Source organism: Panthera uncia, chromosome C2, assembly GCF_023721935.1.
Source record: "Panthera uncia isolate 11264 chromosome C2, Puncia_PCG_1.0, whole genome shotgun sequence".
In the NCBI taxonomy this organism is placed as follows: Eukaryota; Metazoa; Chordata; class Mammalia; order Carnivora; family Felidae; genus Panthera; species Panthera uncia.
Genome location: NC_064810.1, coordinates 145,195,119 through 145,213,821, shown reverse-complemented (window position 1 = coordinate 145,213,821; position 18,703 = coordinate 145,195,119). Strand labels below are relative to the sequence as shown.

At 39.0% G+C, this 18,703-nt stretch overlaps 1 long non-coding RNA gene across 1 annotated transcript; it reads right to left on the bottom strand.

The window, feature by feature from the left end:
- Nucleotides 1-1,169: 1,169 nt before the first annotated feature.
- On the bottom strand, nucleotides 1,170-14,449 carry LOC125922049 (uncharacterized). Its single transcript, XR_007457562.1, has 4 exons — nucleotides 13,838-14,449; nucleotides 9,950-10,116; nucleotides 3,090-3,152; nucleotides 1,170-1,370 (listed from the first exon to the last, which is right to left on the bottom strand). It is a non-coding gene; the product is annotated as an uncharacterized LOC125922049 (long non-coding RNA).
- Between the last annotated feature and the right edge of the window lie 4,254 nt (nucleotides 14,450-18,703).

The window sequence follows — 18,703 nt, the reverse complement described above, 5'->3', positions numbered from 1 at the left end:
AGGCTGAAGTCCTAGGGAGAAGTCGAGGCTTGGTACTGGAATCCCTACTCTCAGGCCAGGACGCTTTTTTTTTTTTATACCTTGTGTTGTTTCTTTTACATTTGGTTGTGTTTGGAGAAGGACTGGAGCTAAAAACATGTAAGCCATACTGGGAGAACTGAAATTTGGAGACTTGGGGGCACTGCTGAGATGATTAAAATGAGGTGTGGGAACAAGTAGAGGTCATTGGATTCTTTTTCTTTTCTTTGTGAAAGATGACCTCATTGTATCTGGGGGGAAAAATATATGTTCAGTGCAAAAGATTCAAACAATACAGACAAATATACAGAAGAGGAAAAAGATTCCCCCAAATTCCACTTTCATTTATAACTTCCATTTACATTTTGGTAGGTATCCTTTCAGCCCTCTCCCTGTGTATTTATAGATCTACTTAACATAGGCACTGGATGGGCCAAGGAAGGCCTGGGAGTGTGGGGCTTTCGCATTCATCAGTGGGGCTTTAATCCTTCATCAGTTTCCCTCCAACCAATTCTATGATGCGGCCAATTGGGAGTCTCTTCAATCATATTAAAGTGCCATGCAAATGCAGCGTTAAGCCTGTTTGTTCACCCCAACTCCCTTCCAATCAGACTGTTATTCAGCTCACTCACGTAGGTAGAAATTCTATATGAAAATTCTGGAGCTGCCACAGTTCAAAATTTGTTTGAAATTTTCCTAAAGGAGAACATCCAAGTTGTTCTGTAAACTGTTTTTTCCACTAATAGTATTCCTAGAATATCTGTCCCTAGTTTATAAATACAGATTTTAAAAAATACATATCTCACCTTCCAGAACATCCTTAGCAACCTCAAGATAAGCTAATTGGTCTCTCTCTCTCTCTCTCTCTCTCTCTCTCTTTAAGTAGGCTTCACACCCAGCAACAAGCCCAATGACACAGGGCTTGAACTCATGACCTTGAGATCAAGACCTGAGCAGAGGTGAAGAGTCAGACACTTAACTAACTGAGCCACCCAGGTGACCCTTAGCTAGTTGTTCTCTTAAACAGACTTTGCTCCATCTGATTGGTGACTGGAAAGATGGGGCCCACCTAACTGGCACCTAGAGTGCAAATTGTCAAGTCTGTATGATTGCTCATGGTAGGCATGAATAGGAACAGTTAGTTTCTCAATGATTCTATTGGTCAGGTTTTGCTGCAAAAATGTTCTATAACGAACAAGCCCCAACCATCAGTGATTTACGGTGACAGATACTTTTTTTTCTCTCACTGGTCTGTGTGCTGCACGTGGGTTGGCCAGGCTTGCGTTGGTCTTAGATTCTCTCTGCTCCACTTGATTCCCTTCCAGGAGCCCGGCTGATGGCGCAATGTCTACCTGGCAGAAATGCACAAGGGTAAGCCAAATTTCATAAATTCACATACAGCCTCTGGTGAGGTATGGCATATGTCACATCCACACACACTCTATAGACCGAGTCCAAAGTGAGTGACATAGAGAACTGTACTTTATCCATAGTATACCATGGCAAAGGTGGAAAAGGAACAAAGAGTTGTGAGCAAAAAAATACCACCTGTCACAGGAACTAACCATGATGGAATGAAATTCAGATTAAGACATACCTTGAACCTTACTTTTTTTTAACGTTTATTTTTGAGAGAGAGTGTAAGCGGAGTAGGTGCAGAGAGGTGGGGGACAAAGGGTCCAGCCAGGCTGACAGCAGAGGGCCCAATGCAGGGCTCAAACTCGCTGACCATGACATCATGACCTGAGCTGAAGTCGGACCCTCAACCAACTGAGCCATCTAAACGCCCCTACTCTTGAGCCTTATAAATGCGGTTTGAACCCACACTGCTTGAGAATCACAACAGTTTTGTCTAGCATGTTCCTTCATCAAAGACCTTTTGTCATTGGAGATCCATAATGAGAGTCGTCTCTGATCATACTCACTCTGCCTTTATGTTTTACATGCTCTATGCTCTTCTATCTATGCTTCTAATGCTCTTTAGAGTTATGCACTTGGGTCTTTAACAAAGAAAAAGATTAAACTGCCCTATCAGTTTCTGAATGTAGAGAGAAGTATTTTCTCCTTTGTCTTTCCCTGTCAAAGTTGTACCAATCAGCAAAAAATACATTTTCCTATGAATAAAAACAAAGAGAACTGTTGCCAGGCAACAAATAACAGCATTATTTTTATATTTGTTTTGGAAGGTATGGCATCTTGCTCCACTGTTTCCATGGAGAATCCCAATTGTCAAGATTAATTAAATGCTGGGAAATTGAAATGTATGCAGAGGCTAGCTTAGTAAGCAATTACCTATGCTCCAGGGTAGGAGAAATATTTAGATAAAACCTCTTCCCACAAATGAAGTATTATCCCCTGGCATCAAATGACTCAAGTTAATGCTTTCATGTGTGTCAACTGCTTTTCTAAAGGTACTGCAAAAATATTTCATTAAAATCACAAATTACATGTGTACCATTTCCCGGATAAATCACCACTGGATGTTTAGAATGCGTATGAACTGCATCAGAATAGTACAGCAAAGAGATAACCAATGGTTGTAAACAAGGTGCCTCTATTTTGTTAGCATGTCGGCAATGTGCCAACGTGGAAAGGTCTTCCCAGTAAATTGATAAGAGAGGATATCCAAGATCATTCAGAAGAAGTAAAGGAAATGAAGGGAGGGCAGAGTTCAGAGAGTAGTCCTATCAGATATTAAAACATGAAAAATAAAGAGAGAAACGTGTGGTTCTGATGAAAGAACAGACAGCCAAGTGGAATGGGATAGGTAGGGATACTGATTAAAAAAAAGACAAACAAACAAAAACATACAATCAGGGCGCCTGGGTGGCTCAGTCTGTTAAGCGTCTCGACTTTGGCCCAGGTCATGATCTCACCTTTTGTGAGTTCCAGCCTCGCATTGGGCTCTGCTATCAGCGTGGAGCCTGCTTTGGATGTTCTGTCTCCCTCTCTCTGTGTCCCTCCCCTCCCTCCCACCTCAAAAATAAACAAACGTTTACAAAAAAGACATACAATTAAGTGTGTAATAGAAGATATACAAATAACCAATAAGTACACGCAAAGATGCTCACCATCACTGGCCATCAGGAAAATCAAAACCACAATGAGATACCACTCCACACCCACTACGAAGTCTGTAATAAAAAAGGAAATAATGAGTATCGGCAAGGATGTGGAGAAATCATAACACAGTTGGTGGGAATGTAAACGGTGCAGCCTGTTTAGAAAACAGTTTGGTAGTTCTTCAAAAGATAAAATATAACTGCTTGACCCAGCAATTCCACTCCTGGGTATATCCTCAAAAGAAATGAGAACATATGTCCACACAAAAACTTGTACACAAATGTTCATAGCAGCATTATTCATAATAATGCAAAAGTAAAAACAACCCAAATATCAACTAATGAATAGATAAATAAAATGCACCATATCTACACAATGGAGTATTCTTTGGTGATAAAAAGAAATAAAGTAAATAAATTACTAATACATGCTACTTCCTGGATGAACCTTGAAAACATTATGCTGGTTAAAGAAGCCAGTTACCAAAAGCCACTTATTATGTGACTCTTATATGAAATGTCCAGAATACAAAAATTTATAGAAATAGAAAGTAGATTAGTGGTTGCCTAAGGCTGGGGTGGTTGAGAAATAAAGGGGGGGGGTAGCTTCTAAAGAAACAGGGTTTGCTTTGTGGGTAATGAAAATGGTCTAAAATTGTGGTAATGGTTGCACAACTCTGTGAATGTACTAAAAACCAATCAGTTGTAAACTTGAAGTATGTGATTTGTATGGTAAGTGAATTATATGTCCATAAAGGTATTGCAAAATAGTAATTGGGAAAAGGAAGGATATTGCTTTGGAAAATGGATTAGCAACTTGAAAATAAAATTAGCTTAGACTTTAATCAGTATTAAACTTAAAATCATTTCCAAGCAAGCCAGAGTTAAAGAAAAACAATGGAGTGCCTGGGTGGCTCAGTTGGTTGAGTGACCAACTCTTTACTTCAGCTTAGGTCATTATCCTAGGGTCGTGGGGTCGAGGCCCATGTTGGGCTCCATGCTGAGTGTGAAGTCTGCTTGAGATTCTCTCTCTCTCTCTCTCTCTCTCTTTCTCTTTCTCTAAAAAATTAATTGATTGGTTAATTAAAAAAATAAAATTAAGGGGCGCCTGGGTGGCTCAGTCAGTTGAGCGTCTGACTTCGGCTCAGGTCACGATCTTGCCGTTTGTGATTTCAAGCCCCATGTTGAGCTCTATGCTGTCAGCACAGAGCCTGGAGCCTGCTGTGGATTCTGTGTCTCCCTCTCTCCGTCTCTGCCCCTCCCCCACTCATGCTCTGTCTCTCTCACTCTCAAAAATAAATAAATATTTTTAAAAATTAAGGGGCGCCTGGGTGGCTCAGTCGGTTAAGCGTCCGACTTCAGGTCAGGTCACGATCTCGCGGTCCGTGAGTTGGAGCCCCAAGTCGGGCTCTGGGCTGATGGCTCAGAGCCTGGAGCCTGCTTCCGATTCTGTGTCTCCCTCTCTCTCTGCCCCTCCCCCGTTCATGCTCTATCTCTCTCTGTCTCAAAAATAAATAAACGTTAAAAAAAATTAAAAATATATAAAATTTAAGAATTTTAAAACAAAAAGGTAGAAGAGGAAAACTGGATATCCACAAGCAAAAGAATGAAGTGTGGTCCTTACCTTAATTAAGTCAAAATGGATGAAAGATCTAAATGTAAGAGCTAAAACTATGAAACTCTTAGAAAAACATATAGTGGAAAAGCTTCATGACAACTGGATATAACACCAAAAGCACAAGCAACAAAAGGAAAAAATAGATAAGTTGGACTTCATCAAAATGACAATATTCATGCATCAAAGGACACTGTCAGCAGAGTGAAAAGGCAACCCAATGAATGGGAGAAAATATTTGCAAATCATATCTGATAGAGGATTAATACCCAGAATATATAATGAACCCCTAAAACTAAACAATATGAAATCCTGATTTAAAAATGGGCAAAGGGGGCGCCTGGGTGGCTTAGTTGGCTAAGCATCTGAGTCTTGATATCAGCTCAGGTCATGATCTCACAGTTCCTGAGTTTGAGCCCCATATCGGGGCCTGCGCTGACAGCACAGAGCCTGCTTGGGATTCTCTCTTTCCCTCTCTCTGCCTCTCTCCCAACCATGCACATGCATGTGTGCTCTCTCTCTCCCTCAAAATAAATAAATAAACTTAAAAAAATGGGCAAAGGACTCAAATAGACATTTCTCTAAAGAAGGTATATGACCAGTAAGCACATGAAAAAACGCTCAATAGCACTAATCATTAGGAAAATGCAAATCAAAACTACAATGTCATACACTTCATAGCCATTAGGATGGCAATTATCCAAAAATTTAAAAAACAGAAAATAACAAGTGGTGAGGATGTAGAGAAATTGTAACCCCTGCGCATTGCTGGTGAGAATGTAAAATGGTACAGCTGCTGTGGAAAACAGGATGGTGGTTCCTCAAAAAGTTAACCATAGAATTATCATATGATTTAACAATTTCACTCTGCATATAGCCAAAAGAATTGAATAAATATTTGTACACCCATGTTCATGGCAGCATTGTTCACAATAGCCAAAAAGTAAAAACAACCCAAATGTGCACTGATTAATGAATGGATAAACAAAAAATATAGTATATACATACCATGGAATATTATTCTGCCTTAAGAAGGAAGGAAATTCTGACACCTCCTACAGCAGGGATATAGGACCTTATGCTAAGTAAAATAGCCAAACACAAAAGAACCTAAAAAAAAATTTTAAATCCTAAATCCTGCTGCTGTGCTATTGCAATATTTATTACAATCATGGGTTGTTTTTTCTTCTACAGTCAAATTCTCCTCCTGGCAAGCTACAGACTTTTTTATTGGAGTTAAGCAATGTTTAGAATGTGAGGTCAGATAATTATCTGTTTCAAAATTGGAAAGAGTTATGTTGAATGAAACACAAGATCCAATATACCTACTAGAAATATATGTGAACTGAAAAAACAAAAAGGAATCCAATAAGCTGTGGGTGAAGTTTCCTGTCCCAGAGAAATGAAAAGGAGTGGTGGCTGCATACCAGCCTGGCAGCTGGCTATGAACCACCAGTGCTTTTGGAAGGAAGTTGCATGAATAGAACCTCCAGCAGTAAGTTCTTCTCATGGCTAGGGAGCCACAGGAAAAGGAATCTTCTCTGGATCCTTCTTATGGGAGTCAGTAAGGGCCCATCACTGGCAGCAGGCAACACGAAACAGGTTGATCATTCAGGAAGAATGACTCTGGACAGATGACATGCGGCACAAGAGCCCAGAGCAAAAAGTGAAACCTTGAACGTTCCCAAGGATCCACTGATGAAGTAAAAGGAAAGGCTCAGCACTTGACTAAGGTGGGACCAGAAGGAACCAGCCATCGATCTCCTCTAAAATATTCCCTGCCACGTGTGATGGACCAGATTCTGCTCTAAAGAAAAAGAAAAACTGGAGACAGGATCCTAGGTGGTCTCAAATATATGTACCACAGGCTCACTGGAGACTTTAATGGAAGACCCAGAGGGACTCAAATGCCTTTTTTAGACAATCTGCAATTCTTCCACCTGCTGGATACTTCTTGGGCCAACAAATACTCAGGGCTAAGTGTTTTGGTAGTGATTTAGTTGTTGACACCACTTTCTTTTTTTTTTTTTTTAATGTTTATTTATTTTGGAGACAGAGGGAGACAGAGTGCAAGTGGGAGAGGGGCAGAGAGAGAGGGAGACACAGAATACGAAGCAGGCTCCAGGCCCCGAGCTGTCAGCACAGATCCTGACACGGGGTTCGGACCCACGAACTGTGAGATCATGACCTGAGCCAAAGTCGGACACTTAACCGACTGAGTCACCCAGGCGCCCCTACACCACTTTCTGAGGATCAGTTTAACAATCTATTTTCCTAAAATTGAGATGGGGTTCAGTGAGGGAAAGGGAATTTTGAAGGGCACGGAAAAGAAGGCAGGGCAAGAGGAGGTCAGGAAATGAGAGGGAGGATAGAAAGATGTTCAGAGGGGGACATTTGAAAATAGGACCAGGAAGGAAGTTGGGAAGAAAAGGCAAGATGGGATATGGAAAGGGTGGGGAAAAAAGATTTTTGTTCAAATGGACCTGCCTTACGGCCCTCACACAGCAAGAATATTATTCAAACCTTGACTTGTGTCTATCACATTAGACTTAATGTGGATAGACTTAATGTGGATAGACTTAGTGGAGCCTGGATCCCATAGTGTCTAAAGTTGTATCAGATCTACAGAAAATAGATTTCTGTGTCTTTTAGCTAGACAAATATTTCAGTCCATAAATGTATCGTTTTCACTTATATGATATGAAAACAAAAACAAAAATCTTGTTTGACCTCATTTTTTTCCTCATAAAATAAATGTGATTTTCCAAAGGTCCAGGCATCCATGATGGTCTAGAAACTGTCACAAACCTGGATGAAAGCAGAAACTGGCTTTGAAGCAAAAGGGACACATCTATACCAAACAGCTTAAACAATCTTAAAAAAGTACAAAGTTGGAGAATTCAAACTTCCTGATTTAAAAACATATTACAATGCTACAGTAATCAAAATAGTGTGGTATTGGCATAAGGATAGACAACAGACCATGAATAAACCTAAACATTTGTGGCCAAATGATTTTCAACAAAGGTGTCAAGACCATTCAATGGGGGAAAGGATAGCCTCTGCAGACTGGATATCCACAAGCAAAAGAATGAATATGGATCCCTATCGCACACCATATATAAAAATTGACTCCAGGGGCGCCTGGGTGGCTCCGTCAGTTAAGCATCTGACTTCGGCTCAGGTCATGATCTCTCAGTTCATGAGTTCAATCCCCACGTTGGGCTCTGTACTGACAGCTCAGAGCCTAGAGCCTGATTTGGATTCTGTGTGTGTGTCTCTCTCTCGGTCCTTCCCCTACTTACTCTCTCTCTCTCTCTCTCTCTCTCTCTCTCAAAAATAAACATTAAAAAAATTTGTTTTTAAATCTTTAATAAAAATTAACTACAAATGGATCTATGATCTAAATGCAAGAGCTAAAACCACAAACCCTTAAAAGAGAAAAAGGGATAAATCTTTGGGACCCTGGGATTTGGCAATGGATTTTTAAATATGACACCAAAAGCACCAGAAACAACAACAAATTAGATAATTTGGACTTCACCAAAATCAAAAACTTCTGTGCCTCAAAGGATGTTATCAAGAAATAAAAAGACAACCTAGAGAATGGGAGGAAATATTGTGTGATAAGGAGCTAGTATCCAGAATATATGAAGAACTCTTATGATCCAAAATTAGAAAGACAACCCAATCTTAAAATGGGCAAAGGACCTAGACATTTCTCCAAAGAACATGTACAAACAATCAACAAACACACAAAATGATGTTCAACATCATTAGCCATTAGGGAAATGCAAATCAAAACCACAATGAAGTACCACTTCGTACCCACTAGGATAGCTATTAACAAAACAACAACAACAGCAAACAAACAGAAAATAACAAGTGTTGGCAAGGATATAGAGAAGTTGGAACTTTGTACTTGGACTTTGTGGTAGGAATGCAAAATAGCTCAGACCTAGTGGAAAACTGTCCGTTACTCAAAAAAGTTAAATACAGAAATTTTACTCCTAGGTATAGACCCAAAAGAATTGAAAACAGGCACTAAAACAGGTACATGAAACATGTACCTACTCATAACAGCACTATTCATGATAGCCAGTAAGTGGAAACGGCCCAGATGCCCATCAACAGATGAACAGATAAACAAATTTTAGTGTATACATACAATGAAATATCACTCAGCCATAAAAAGAAATGGAGTGCCGATACATGCTACACCATGGACGGATGACCATCAACACACTATACTAAGTGAAAGAAGCCAGACACAAATGGTCATATATTATATGATTCTATTTTTTTGGAAATATCAAGAATAGATAAATTCACAGAGACAGAATGCAGATTGGTGGTTTCCAGGAACTGGGGATAGGGCAGGGGGGAGAGGAGACCGGGGAGAGGAGACCAGGGAGAGTACTTGGTGGACAAAGGGTTTTACTTTAGAGTGAAGGAAATTTATTACCAGTAGACAGAGGTAGTGGTTGTGCAATATCATGAGTGTACTAAATGCCACTGAATTTTTCACTTTAAAATAGTTAATTTTATATAATGGAAATTTTCCCTCAATATATATTTTTAAAAAGGGAAATATCCATTACAAATCACATATTGCATATTTTATCCTGAAACGTTAGAGCCAGTATCTGACTACAACCTATTAGCCTGAATTGTCAAAAACTCTTTGATTTCATAAACTTGATTGTCTTTTCTCCTCATGCCACTTCAGTTCTTCCTAGGTCTCTGTGAGAGATTAGAATCACTATGGACACAATCCAGGGAAAGTAGGAGGGGAAAGAATTCTTGGTAAGGGGATTACTGACTGCTGGCCACATTATCAGTAAAATCTCTGTGATTCTATAAGTTTAATGACAAACTGAACCCCAGAATGAAGTTTCATAAGTACAACTTCATAAATATGACATCTTGTATAAACGTAAAATTGTATGAGTATAATGGCATTCTATATTACCTAAGACATTCTGTCAGGATGTCTATAAATTACTTTAACATGCTGTGACCTAAGGTGTGATGTATCAGGTTGAACCATGAAAAACTGCAGATGTTCACATTTTTGCCCTACAAATTTGGCCATTTCATGTGGTTAGACCTAACAGCTACGTGCATTAGCATTGATCTACAACCTGTGGAACCTTAGCCTTAGTCATACTTAAGGAAGGCATTCAACCATTTAATCAGAAAGTCCACACTTAGTGAGTTTAGTTTTAGACACATTGGGTTGGAAGTACTGTACCTGCAGAATATCCAAGGGGAGTTGTTCAGGAGGCCATTGGGTATAAGGCGCTGGAGTTTCAGAGAAAGACTTAGGCTGGAGACTAAGTTCTAGAAAAATCAGCACAGATTTGGTAACTGGAGCCGTGGGATTAGACGAGCTTTTTCAGAGAAAGCCTTCACATGGCCCTGTTGAAAAAGGCGAAGAAAAAAAATCCAATTGTCTCTAGATACACAATTCACCAATGTGGCAAGGTAGTAAACTTAGTGAGTGACTCATATTTTCTTTGAAATGTTCTTACATTTTTAATTTCCAATAAATCTAATTGCCTAAGCTACCAAATTGTCCATGTGATAAATTACATATATGTCATTCTGAGAAGGGCACCCAAGTGTTAACAGTGGCTGTGGCATAGATTCATAGGAGCCCCCTACAATCTTTCTTTTCCTCTTCTTCCTTAGTAATAGGTACTTTGATATTTAACTTGGCACATTGGTGTCCAAATTACTAATTCAACCCCAACAGAACTATATCATTAGAGTTCTATTCAGATTTTCCATTTCTTCTAGAGCTAGTTTCAATAGTTTGTGTCTTTCTAGGAATTTTTCCATTTCATCTTGGTTATCTAATTTGTTCAATACAATAGTCCATAGAATTTCCAATACTTTTTATTTATGTTAGGTCTGTAGTAATGTCCTCTCTTTTATTCCTGATTTTAGTAATCTGAGTCTTCTTTTTTTAGTCTAGCTGAAGAATTGTTGATTTTGTCTGTCTTTTCAAAAAACCAACTTTTAGTTTGGGTGATTTTATGTGTTATTTTTCTATTCTGTATTATACGTATTTCTGCTTTAATCCTTATTATTTCCCTCCCTGCTTGCTTTGGGTTTAATTTGCTCTTCTTTTTCTAGTTTCATAAGGTAGAAGGATAGAAAATAGATTTGATACTTTTCTGTTTTAAAAATGTAGGCTATAAGTTTAAAAATGTAGGCTATGAAAACTTACAGCTATAAGTTTCCAACTATAAGCACTGCTTTATCTGAATCATATGTTTTAGAATATTGTGCTTTCATTTACATTCATCTCAAAGTCTTTTCCAATTTCACTAGAAATTAGTGAGTCAATTTCTTTGACTCTTTATTCATGTTAATTTCCACATATTTGTGAATTCCACAAAAGTTCTTCTGTTGAATTTAATTTCATTCCATTGCAGTTGGAGAAGATACATTGTAAGAGGTCAATCCTTCAAAATTTTTTGAGATGTGTTTTATGGCCTACCATATGTTCTATCCTGGGGAATGGTCCATGTGCACTGGAGAAGAATTTGTATCCTGTTGTTGTTAGATGGAGTGTTCTATAGTTGTCTATTAGGCCTAGTTGGTTTATAGTGTTGCTTAAGTCTTTTACCTTTCTTTTCGACCTTAAGTCTTCTATTTTCTTATTGATCTTCTGTCTAGTTGTTTTATCCATTATTGAAAGTAAGGTGTTGAAGTCTCCAACTATTATTGTTGACTATTATTGTTTATTTTTCCCCTTCAATTCTGCCAGTTTTTGGTTCATTTACTTTATTTATTTATTTATTTATTTATTTATTTAATATATGAAATTTACTGTCAAATTGGTTTCCATACAACACCCAGCGCTCATCCCAAAAGGTGCCTTCCTCAATACCCATCACCCACCCTCCCCTCCCTCCCACCCCCCATCAACCCTTAGTTTGTCCTCAGTTTTTAACAGTCTCTTATGCTTTGGCTGTCTCCCACTCTAACCTCTTTTTTTTTTTTCCTTCCCCTTCCCCATGGGTTTCTGTTACGTTTCTCAGGATCCACATAAGAGTGAAACCATATGGTATCTGTCTTTCTCTGTATGGCTTATTTCACTTAGCATCACACTCCCCAGTTCCATCCACGTTGCTACAAAAGGCCATATTTCATTTTTTCTCATTGCCACGTAGTATTCCATTGTGTATATAAACCACAATTTCTTAATCCATTCATCAGTTGATGGACATTTAGGCTCTTTCCATAATTTGGCTATTGTTGAGAGTGCTGCTATAAACATTGGGGTACAAGTGCCCCTATGCATCAGTACTCCTGTATCCCTTGGATAAATTCCTAGCAGTGCTATTGCTGGGTCATAGGGTAGGTCTATTTTTAATTTTCTGAGGAACCTCCACACTGCTTTCCAGAGCGACGGCACCAATTTGCATTCCCACCAACAGTGCAAGAGGGTTCCCGTTTCTCCACATCCTCTCCAGCATCTATAGTCTCCTGATTTCTTCATTTTGGCCACTCTGACTGGCGTGAGGTGATATCTGAGTGTGGTTTTGATTTGTATTTCCCTGATAAGGAGCGACGTTGAACATCTTTTCATGTGCCTGTTGGCCATCCGGATGTCTTCTTTAGAGAAGTGTCTATTCATGTTTTCTGCCCATTTCTTCACTGGGTTATTTGTTTTTCGGGTGTGGAGTTTGGTGAGCTCTTTATAGATTTTGGATACTAGCCCTTTGTCCGATATGTCATTTGCAAATATCTTTTCCCATTCCGTTGGTTGCCTTTTAGTTTTGTTGGTTGTTTCCTTTGTTGTGCAGAAGCTTTTTATCTTCATAAGGTCCCAGTAATTCACTTTTGCTTTTAATTCCCTTGCCTTTGGGGATGTGTCGAGTAAGAGATTGCTACGGCTGAGGTCAGAGAGGTCTTTTCCTGCTTTCTCCTCTAAGGTTTTGATGGTTTCCTGTCTCACATTCAGGTCCTTTATCCATTTTGAGTTTATTTCTGTGAATGGTGTGAGAAAGTGGTCTAGTTTCAACCTTCTGCATGTTGCTGTCCAGTTCTCCCAGCACCATTTGTTAAAGAGACTGTCTTTTTTCCATTGGATGTTCTTTCCTGCTTTGTCAAAGATGAGTTGGCCATACGTTTGTGGGTCTAGTTCTGGGGTTTCTATTCTATTCCATTGGTCTATGTGTCTGTTTTTGTGCCATGGTTCATTTACTTTTTGACTATGTTGTAAGGTGAATATATATTTATAATCACTAGGTCTTCTTAGGGACTGACTCTTTGATCACTAGAAAATGGTCTTCCTCATTTCTAGTAACAATTTTTATCTTAAAGTCAATTTTTTCTGATATTAGTATAGCCTTTGCAGCTCTCTTTTGGTTACTCCTTGCATGGTATATCTTTTTCCCATCCTTTTGCTTTCAACCCATTTGAGTCTTTGAATCTAAAGTGTCTCTTGTAGATACAATCCAACATAGTTAGATCCTTTTTTTTAAATCCATTCTGCCAATCTCTGCCTTTGATTGGAGTATTTAAATCATTTACATTTAATTTTATTAAAATTACTAGTAACAAAGAAGTTATATCTGCCATTCTGCTATTTGTTTCCTATTTGTCATGTATCTTTTGTTTATTCCTCCATTATTGCCTGATCTTGCATTAAATATTTTTTACTGTACCATTTTTATTCCCTTGTAGTTTTTTTAGTATATATATATATATATATATATATATATATATTTAGTCATTTTATCAGTGGTTGCCTTGAAGACTAAAAGTAACATCTAAACATAATAATCTAGTTTGTACTAATAGCAACTTAATTTCAATAGTATACAGAAACGTTTCTCCTATATAAGTTCATTCTCTCCCACCTCCCCTGTGCTATTATTGACATACAAATACCTTGTTTTACATTATATGCCCAATGACCTGTATTTATAAGTATTGCTTTATGCAGTTGTCTTTTAAATTAGATGGCAGAAGAAAAGGGCTTCAAACAAAAGTTACATTTATACAGTCTTTTATATTTACCTATGTGTAGTTACCTTTGCCAGTGGGATCTTTGTTTCTTCATGTAGGAAGAGGGAGATGTAAATAGGGTAAAATAAAATTCCCCAAAGTTCATTGTTCTTACCTTGATTCAGCAACTTTTCCTGGATAAATGCTTCTTGGATTATTCCAAGTCTTTGATTTATATCCAGCATTCTGGAAAACATTTTGACAATTTTTGCCTGTGTTCTCATTACTTTTATGGAGAAATGGATTTTTAGAGATCTTTATTTTGCCATTCCCACTGATGTCACTCTAGTGCCTAGCTAAAAGTTCTGTATTCCCTATCTTTCCTTGTAACTATTGTGACTGTGTGACTAAGTTTTGGCCAATGAGTTATAAAAAGTAATGTGCGTGCTTCTGAGGAAACCAACTCGAAAGACAGCTGTCATGTGCCCTTTGCTCCCTTCTTGTTCCCTTCCTCCAATCTGCTACCTGAAATATGAAATAAAGCTGGAGCCCTGGCAGCTATCTTGGACCATGAGAATGAGGGCCACACCCTAAGAATGGTGAAGTGGACAGCTATAAATAGCTGTGGCATGATGATTTTAGAGCCACCAGATACAGGCCACCAGCCTGTTTCCAGATATATTAGATAAATATGTAACTTAGATAACTTTGTTTCAGTTACTATTATTTTTAATATTCTTACCCCTGATAATTGCAGCTGAAGTTAATTCTGACTCCTAGAGTACTTATCATTGGATTGTAAGAATATTATCTGCTTTTACTTTTTTAAAATATTTTTTATATTATCTGGTTTTTCCTTATTAGCATTTATTATTTTATGTGAGAAAAAAGCTATTTACATGTAAATAAATATACAGTGATACTAATGTATATGCTAAAACATATGTATATGAATTTAATACATAATTATCGATATAAAAATATATATGTCACATTTGTGTGTGTATATCTATGTATATACATATGGACATACACATACATACATGTCCATCTTTTTATGTTTTGGAGGGTTGAAAATTGTCTTCTTTTACATGGTCATATATCAGATTGATGCATTTCCAAAGCAACTGGAATGCAATCACAACTAGTCAATCAAGTAAATCAAGAATTCAATCCCAACACTCTGGTTCTGTTGCTATGGTGGGGAGAGATGAGGACGAGTTAGAGCGGTGGGGATGAGATTACAGTCTGTGGGAGGGTGGATGGAGACTGGGGAAAGACTAGTGAAATAAGGAGCATCAGCAAAGCAAGATCTGAAACACACCCTCCTCCTGTTTTTTGGAGGGAGACAACCTCAGGACCTAAAGACTAATGTTATTTCAATGTTCATGTAACCTTTGCTTAGTGTTTTCCCCCATCTTCGCTGACTACTACATAATTAAAACCAGGTAAGCCAGTTCTCCACCCAGAACCATCACAGAGGAGGCAGCCTGGAGTTACCTTGAAACAGAAACAGATACATGATTTAAGCTACATGATTGCCACACTTACCTGCTGGGTAAAATATAAGAGTAAATGGTTTAGATGGGATTAGAAACAAAAGGCCAGAATAAGCACTTCTTTAATCTCTTTTGAAAAATAAGAATTTAAGCCTCTCTCTGAAACTTACTATCTAGTAATAGAATGACTGAGTCTTTTGTGTTCTCTTTTCCTAGTATTGTTTTTAATCAGCCAAATACACATAAATTTTAAAAATAATATTAAAAAGTTCAAAATCAGGGGCGCCTGGGTGGCTCAGTCGGTTGAGCGTCCGACTTCGGCTCAGGTCATGATCTCACAGTTCGTGAGTTTGAGCCCCGTGTCGGGCTCTGTGCTGACAGCTCAGAGCCTGGAGCCTGTTTCGGATTCTGTGTCTCCCTCTCTCTCTCTGACCCTCCCCCGTTCATGCTCTGTCTCTCTCTGTCTCAAAAGTAAATAAACATTAAAAAAAAAAAAAAAAAGTTCAAAATCATCCCTCCTTGCCCTCAGTCCTACTCTCTAGAACCAACAGCTTTCAATACTTTTGTTTATTTTTTTATTGGTTGCCTATTTCTAAACAATATGTTTATTACATTAATATTTGATTTATCATATTTAAATGTTTTTAACATTTATTCATTTTTGAGAGAGAGAGAGAGAGAGCATGAGCCAGGGAGGGGCATAGAGAGAGAGACACACAGAATCCAAAGCAGGCTCCGGCCTCTGAGATGTCAGCACAGAGCCCCACACAGGGCTCGAACTCACAAACCGTGAGATCATGACCTGAGCTGAAGTCGGCCACTTAACTGACTGACTGAGCCACCCAGGCACCCCATGATTGATCATATTTAGACACTGTTTATTGCTTTATGAATAAAGCAGTTTCAAGTTAGAAAAATAAAACCCTCATCAGATTATTTAGTATAGAAAATGTGATATGGCTATAAAGGGGTTGGAATTGTCATCCTCAATTCTTGGGGGGGGGCGTGTGATTTTGCCCTCCCCCACCAAGGAACATTTGGAATGTTCTGATGATGTCTGGAGATATGCTGTTGTCACAAGTAGGTAGAGGTTACTGGTATCTAATGGATTGAGTCTATGGATGCTGCTAATCATGGATGTTGCAGGACAGCCCCTGCAACAAAGAATCATCCAGCCCAAAATATCAATAGTGTTAAGGTTGAGAAGCAACTGTAGATTAGAAGACCTGTAAAGAGCCAGGGGGAGGGGGACAACACTAAGATTAGCAACCGCAGAAAGCCACTACCACTGCCAGAGCCAGTGGGTCAGTGGGAGAAGGCAGTGCTAACTAAAGCCATCACAGGAAGTAACAAACCAGGTAGGATGGCCTGGCAGTATCAGGGAATGTTCAGAGGAAAATAAGGACATAGAAGAGAAGCAGCTACTACCAGAGATGTTGCCCAAAGCAGAGAGAATGGGAAAGAGAAATATCCTGGCTTCTCCTTGGGAGCCCTCCAATCTCCTGGCACTTCCATGGGCTGAACTTAGCTGGAAGCCAGTCATTAAGTTCTGGGAAGCATAGCTCACAGGAATAGCCTTTGCAATAGAAGCCCAAAAGAGTATGAATTAGAGAGCAAATAGGCATATTCCCAGCACACCTTTCTATCATGGAAGATGGTGATCAAGCTCTGATGGTCACTTCCTCGCTACCCTCCTCCTCTGTCTCTCTCCATATATATATGGAGAGTATGTAAGTATGTACTTCATATAATACTTACATATACTTATATATATACACATATATATGTACATACACATATATATATGAGTATATGCTTATATACTCTCTCACTTCCCTCAATACCGTCCTCTCTGTATAGATAGATAGATAGATAGATAGATATAGAGAGAGAGAGAGGAAGAGAGAGAAAGAAAGCACACGAGGGAGAGGGAGAGAGGGAGAGAAGGGCAGTTTGTTGTCACAAACTGGGTGGAGATACATCTGTATCTCTAACAATTTTTATTTAAGTTTATATTATATTTAGATCATTAAGAATGTAGAAATATTGTTTACTCATTATTGTTAATCATAATGTAGTGGATAATGTTTATTCATGTTATAAATCTTATTAATCAGTTATGCTTTCATTTTTTACAGTTTTTTGTTTTTCTTAGGATACCTAGAGTTAAAATAGTCTCTTTTTTGTTTGCTTAGTTTTCTATGCATGTATCATGAATTAGTCACAAACTCCCCCTTAGGTCTATAAGGCTCCCTTAATATTTTGTTTGGTACCTTTCTTCAAATGCATTAGAGAGTCTATCCATTTCTCTTTTTCTTTTCAGTGATCTCCTTCCTGTGATCCTCTTTCCCTTAGGTATATCCTTTGAATATATCCCTCAGTTTCCATATATTGTCCTTTTAGAGAAACTTTACCTCTTCTTACTCTGTCTGTTGGTATCTGTTAATTATACTACTGTCCCTAATGAGACAGCCATACAATAAATAATCAACTCTCTTTCATCTGACCTGTCCCTGTCCCAGAATTAGTGGTAGTCCCAGGATGCTTGTGCCAGTCTACAGATGGGAAACCCTGGACTTAGTAAATCAAGTCCAAGTGTCTTGCCCGTATTACTGTGGTAGTAGTAGACACTGCTGGTGCCCTGCCCTGAACCCCTGTATTGTGCTGCTGCCCCAAACCTCAGCTACTGTAAGTGTTGCTGCTAATGGCTCAAACATATGCCTTTCCCTGGAGAACAGAACTGTTCTTGGCCAATGGGAGCCACCTTACGAGGAGACTCCCAGGAGGCTATATCTTCCCTCCGGGCATCATGCAGCCAATGATTAACTGATACGGGGATACAAAAGCTGAGCCCCCTCACCTCAAAGAGGACAACTCTGGTATCATTCACACTCCAAAACTCCCCATGAGATCAGGCGTGAGTCAGACTTCAGCTGAAACCTCATCTTTGTTTAGCCACTTCCCCCACTCTATTTGCTTCCCTCACCTTCTTCCAAGTTTCCCCTGAAAGCACAACTTCAATGGGTGTCTTGAATAAGAACCCTGCCTCAGTCTCTCCTTCTGGAAACCCAATCTAAGACGGTGGTGAACGTCAGACACTTTTGGGCTTCCTAACATAATTCTCCCTTCCTGATAGCACCAGAGCTCCCTTTTGGGAGATGATCTCCCCGCCCCCCACCCCACTGTGAACAGTCTTGACAGGAATGAATCTAGGTACATGCTCTGCCATCGTGGAAGCTGCGGGGGCTTGTGGATGTTCCTTCCATTAGACCCTCCCTCTCACTGCTTTGGTACAGCAGGCCCAGGCATGTGATCTAAGTTCAGCCAATTTGATGTTCTCTCCTGGGATTATGAATCTTGAGTGAGTAATACAAAGATAGAATGGCTCTTTGAGGTTCATTTATTCCATTACAGACTTCTGCGAGCCTGTTTCTCCTTCACCGTCTTTCTGTGCCTTTTAGCTTCCAAAACCTTCATTCCTGCCCATTTTCAACCTATTTGGTTAGCCTTTTGTGAGTACTCCAAATCATTCCAGTAATTTC